At 42.2% G+C, this 6,000-nt stretch overlaps 1 protein-coding gene across 1 annotated transcript in view; it reads left to right on the top strand.

The window, feature by feature from the left end:
* Positions 1-1,582: 1,582 nt before the first annotated feature.
* Positions 1,583-6,000, top strand: part of SYTL5 (synaptotagmin like 5) — an 87,239-nt gene continuing 82,821 nt past the window's right edge. The window contains exons 1-3 of the mRNA XM_074604021.1: positions 1,583-1,656; positions 1,753-1,818; positions 2,438-2,493. The gene's annotated coding sequence lies outside the window, so the exon portion shown is untranslated. The remainder of the gene's footprint in view (positions 1,657-1,752; positions 1,819-2,437; positions 2,494-6,000) is intronic.

Genomic DNA, 6,000 nt, shown 5'->3' with positions numbered 1-6,000 from the left:
CCTGGGCTGCGGGAGGAGAGCGGGGCTGTGGGCGACGGTGCGAGTGTCGTCCCCCCCGTACCCCCGTGTGTGTGGGTGGGTCTGGACGCTCGGCGTGCGGGGTGTGCTCCCTGGCGGGGCCGGGAGCGGGACTTCACCCCCCGGCTCCACCGAGCTGCCGAGTTGACATCAGCTGTCGCGGCGGGGATGCTGCTGCTGCTGCTTGTGTGTATTCTCCTTCTCCTGCCGAGGCCCCTGGTAAGTCCTTTTTTCTTAATAGCAACTCTTCGGGGTATTCCCCCCCTCCTCCCGACAGAAGGACTCGACGGAGACAAGAAGAAGGAGGAGGAGGAAGGAGCCTGCGGCGCAGTCCCGGTGGAAAGCGAGTACCGCGGCCGGGTCGCTGCGCTGGGTTGGTCCCGCCGGAGCCCTCCCCGGAGCCGGGGGGATGCGCTGGCCCGGCTCCCCCCCAGCTGAGAGCGGGCGCTTTCCGGAGAGACGGTTAATAACCTGACGGGAGGTACTTGGTTTTATTTTTTAATGCTTTCTACCATACGTTACTGGGAAAACTGGAGATGGTGGATCTTGCCCGTCAGTGATGCCATTTGTGGTTCTTGTTCGGTGGGAAGGGATAATAAGGAACAGGCACTTAATTGTCCTCTTCGTCACTGAGCAGGTGAGTGTCTCAGTGGCGCTCAGGTGAAAATCAGCTCTTGGTTGTGTGCTACCTAAAGTTTTCTTCCAGGTTTTCACTTTGAAAAATATAGTCTGCTTTTTATACTTCCATTTTATTATATGACTATGCAAAGAAAGGAGTAAATGATGGATACTGAGAACCACCTATATAAAGTAGTTTGGGTAACTTGGTAGTTACTGCGTGCAGCTAGCCAATATGCATTTCGGCATAACCAGTGTGGAGCTGTACCACAAGAAATAGTGAATCAAGGGCTTCTATGCCCTGGAGTTATTGATTTTTTGAAAGCCTTGGGAGGGTTGATGGTCAGTCAGCCAGGGAGTAGCCCTTTACATGAATACGAGAAGACAGAGGAGCAGGTGGGAAAATGACCTGTGAGGTACCCAAGTGTGACTGTTCCGCTGTATGCGCTTCAGGTGAGAGATTTGTGTGCAAGGTGTGTTCCACTGCAGTATATAAAACATTTAAAAGCCTCTCAGAGCATATGTTGTCTTGAATGGATCCAAAAGAATGAAAGAAGTGATTGGATTGTTGCCCATAAATGCCAAGGTGAGGCATAATGGGCTCTTAACTCAAGCCAGAAAAGGTTTAAGAACATCCGGTGTTGGAAATTTGAAGTTGGACATCCTGAAACTAGACAGAGAGTGCAGGTTTTTAAAGTAACAGCACTCATTACACTAATAAATTCTTAAAGCTTAAGAATTTATTAAGAAAAGCTTAAAGAACCAAGGATGTTTTTTCTAAAAAGAAAGATCAACCTAAAGACAGATCTGTTTTTAATAGGACTTAGTATGGGAAACTCTTACGGGCTACACATGGGGGAGGCTGAAACAGGTGATCATAATGAATCCTTATTGCCTCTATTGGTCATATAATTAGGAAAGCTGTGTCATCTCTAAGGGCACACTCTCTGTATACTCTTTCTTTCCCTTCCTTTGCTTCCCCCAAGTTTCTTGATGTAAAGGGACTCGATAGTATTAATGGTTAGCTTTTGGCTATGTGCTTTTTTGTGTATCTCTAATATAAATTTTTCACCAAATGCAATTGGATCCAGGGGTCTCCATGCTTCTGTTTTGCAGTCAAGTGATTATAGAGAAGCTCTGGAAGGTCGGAACTGCAATGAGAGTTGCTGTTTGTAGATCTGAGTAAGGTTTGAGGAATGTGGTTTGTAAGGCTGGAGGTGTGGGTATGATTTCCAGACCGTATCAGTGTGTTTAAACATTTGAAGTAATTTAACATGTTAACATTTCTACGCTGTCTTCAGCACTATGTTTAACCTTAGGAAATATTTATCAGCGTGTTTTGACTTTCATAGATTTCATGGTAGTTGAAATCTTAAGTTCTTTTGGGGATGGAGAACTGCTTATTTAACCAAAATTCTCAGTGAATTTTGGATTGTAGCTGTATTTTTTAAAGTGGAAAAACAGTCGGTATGAAGGATCTTGTTAAACAGTTTTCAGTGTGATGTTGCAGTCATCTACTTGTTTGCCTGTCTACAAAACATGTTCTTTATTACATAATGTTCTCTCCTCTAAATCTCCTTACCAAGAGAGACGAATTTCATATCTGATGACTAACTGCTGTCTATTAGTAAGACATTTGATCTTGCAGGGTGGGGAGGGAGGAAGGGAATCCATTTGATAGAGCGGCGGCTGAAGACAGCTGCAGTGCAGGATTGCTCTGTGACTGAGCACTTTGTTTCCCAGTTCTTTATTGCCTTGCCTACATTTACTCTGCCTTCTAATCAAACTTCCTTCATACCAGGGATGAGAACGCTGATGTGTTGTCCCAGAGCCTGGAAACCTAGGAGAGCAGAATAGGTAAGAACGGCTGGAAGAGTAGACCTTGAAGAACAGCGTGGGTGTGAGTCCAAGGCTGGTAGGTAGGAGCTAGATTTGTGGTAGGTACAGGAAGCTGATACGTGCGGATTTCTTTTGGGATTTTTAGAGTAGTTTTTCTCATCTATTTATATAAAAGGACCATGTAAACATATACGTACAATGTATACTAATAAGCGTAAGATGAAGCCTTCTGCCTGTTTCAAACAGCCTGGCTCTGCTGTAAAGAAAAGGTCTTTTTAACCTTGTACCTTAATCTGTCCTGGATGTGACTGAGTGGCCCCATTCTGTGTGGCTTTCCGTAGGCTGAGGCACAGCTTCAGAGCAGAATCAATTGCTCAGGAAATGAATTTGTCTGTTGTTTTTATCTTGGCCTCAGCCTGCACTGAAATTTCTTCATAATTCAATTACCCTAATCTGTACCTTTTTATTTTCACTGTAACTTTTCCCTGGGAATGCTTTTTGTATTGCTTAGAAACCTAAATGAATGTAAGAAATGAAACAAAATTACATCGTGGTTTGTACTAGATTCCACAAACGAGTATTAACAGGAATCTCCTTAAATGAGCATTTTATTTATTTATTCTTAGAAGAGTTGCTCTGCATCTTCACTTCAGTGCATTTCTGGAATATTTAAATTATCTGGAGCATCCCTCACTGTTGACATACAAGTTTTCTTTTTAGTTGCTCAGTCTTGATTGCAGATTAATCTGTCATAGCTTGCTTTTGTGAGAAATTACCTTTCACCACAGCCATTTTGTGTGAGGAAGACTGCTTTTGGGAGTTACGCGTTGGGATAACTTGTGATCTGAATGCAGCGTCTCTCTGCTGGGGCTCTGGTGACTTTTGGGTTAGACTAATACCTTTGACCTGTACAGCCTCGCAAACTGTGGAAGTAGCAGTGTATCAGCAGAGCGGAGGAAAGCATGTTCGCACATGAATGTCTCCAAGTTTTTATATAATGTATTACAGGGATGGGGACAGTAGAGGAATTGTATACAGCACCAATGCATTTCCAGGGGGTTGAACAGCAGAGTGGAGCTTGAAGGAAATGTTTGGGTTTTTTTATTTGCATGGTGCAGAACTTGCAGGGTATTATCTGGATACCACAGAAGCAAATGTCCATGACCATGGGAACGCTGTTTCCAAGGATTCTGCTAATAGACAGATTTCTGTGAGAAAGCACTGTTGAAAGCAAGCCATTTGTCATTTGGAGATGGTATTTTTCATTTGCAGTCACTACATGGCACAGTTGATGGCTTTTTGAGGAATTGTGTATCAGCTGGATCTGAGCTTGTCTCCTTACTTCTGGGGGTATTGCAGAACTGTAGAAAAGGTCAGACTCGGGAAGAGATGTACTTAATATCGCTTCTAAAGCCTCATTCCTTTTCCTGAATCTTTGCACAAAATTCCTAGTGCCCGATGGGTTGGGGAAGAGAAAAACAGAGGAAATAAGGAACTGAATTCCCATTCTCACAATATTAAACCTGCTTAAGATAATACGTAGGCTAATGATGCCAGATGCTTATGCCCACGTGTGACTTTGGAAGGCTAAGAGAAGCACAAGTCATACATTCCATTAAATAAAGATCTGGTGTAGGAATCGCCATCCATTCACTGTAGGCATTAGTGCAGCGATAGTAGTGACAGCATTATGGAGAGTGTTAACAGAGACGGGCAAGAACATGAGATCTTATGTAAAGAACATCTTTATCTTGTGTAAAGTAATCCAGAAGACTGGAAGATGATGAAAGTGAGTATTCTCGAAACCCGTACATTCGAAACATGTTTGGGTTTTACATTGGAGATTAATAGTAAAAATTGCAATATGGCTGCCCGCAGTGATACGTTGCATTGCAGAAGGCACTTTTTCTAACAGCTTTTTCTGCACTAGCTGTTGTTTCTGTAACATTTTTACAGTTGCCAACTATGAAACAGCTTCTTTGACTTTTGTCATGCTTTGGAGTTATCTACAGGTATCTACTTCTCTCCAGGAGTGTTTCTGCCCCTTTGGTGTATAGATATATTTTAAGTAAACTAAGGCGATATGTTAGTGAAAATGTCTATTAACTGTTGGCAACTGTATCTAGATTAGAGCCCTCTCCGTTGTTATTACCAGTGATAAGTTTTAAAGGGGGAAAAAATAACAAAGCCCTAGCTAAGTTTTTATTTAAGCCTGTCTAGTTTTGAAACCCTTGCAGTCAGATTAATATGGACAAGTAGGATGCAGTCAGGAGAAGAAAAATCATTAATGCACTGGAGAATAATGAGTTATTAGGGGAGACATAAAACTAGTAAGGGAGAAGGCAATACCTCCTCGGTCTTTTCTGTTTCTGCTGTGAAATGTTTATGGCAGCAAAGAAAGGTGGAGAAGCATGAGTAACCTGTGCAAACACAAGTGTCACCTGGCAGGCGCTGGGGTGAGTAAGGAGTGTCCTGAAAGACGAGGGTGTGAGGAATTCTGCATGCCATGGTGCTGCTGGTATATTTGTAAACCCTCTGCTTTCATTGGTATACGTTTGTCTGGCTTTGGCTTTTCTAAGTGCAGAACCTGAAAGGAGGGCATTTAGGCAAACATATCTACATGTTCTCCCAGTATTTGGGCTGTCAGCATCTCATGCTAGAAATAATATTCCTGTTTTTTCCTGAATGTCTACAGCAGGGGTTTATTTTGGTTATGACTGTGAGACTCTTTAAGGGAATTGTTTAAACAGTATTGTTGTGGTTTTGGCATGGGACAGCGGCCTTTGCAGGACAAGTATCATCCGTGATAGGGTACAAGTCTCCCTTGATCAGACATTTTCTTAAGATTCTTTTTTTTTTTTATGAGACGGTTTCTGATTTGGCAGGAATTTGCAGTTTGCCCTGAAATCACTTTGAATCATGACCTTGCCAATGACATTTCAGTTCTACTGTGGAAGGGCGCAGAAAGATGTCACAATGATTTGTGGGATGTGAGTTTTGAAAGTGCACATTCTCAATTAAGTGTTTAAATAATTAATGTAATATTTTTTTATATCTGAATTGAAATTATGAGCTCACTTCTGATTAACTTTGTGCAAACATTTTAATGTTAGTTTGCCACACCATGTTCCCAAATATGAAAAGTCTGTGTTTGGAAGTAAAAGCAATTAAGCTTTCAGACATAAATCATTGATACCTGCAAAAGCCTTGTCACTAATTTAGCGAGGATAATGCTGATGATTGCTACAGGTGTTTCTAACGTTCTTGTTGTTCAGAGTAAGGTTGGGTTTTGAGGAAAACAAAGGAAAAGAAATGTTCAAAAGGATTTGTGTTCGTTGTCCACATCCTTCAGCTTCCAGTAAGATTGTAGGTGGTTTTAATTGATGAATTAATTTAATCTAATGGCTATTGCAGAAGGTCATCTACAGTGTCCTGGACAATGCTTGACCTTTGTCCAGGAACAAGCCTGGACAGAATCCTGCTTCTGCTTTGAATGGTGCTCTGGTAGCAGTGTCTCTCTTGTAC

This window comes from Larus michahellis, chromosome 1 (assembly GCF_964199755.1).
Source record: "Larus michahellis chromosome 1, bLarMic1.1, whole genome shotgun sequence".
Lineage (NCBI taxonomy): Eukaryota > Metazoa > Chordata > Aves > Charadriiformes > Laridae > Larus > Larus michahellis.
This window is presented reverse-complemented; position numbering and strand designations above follow the sequence as displayed.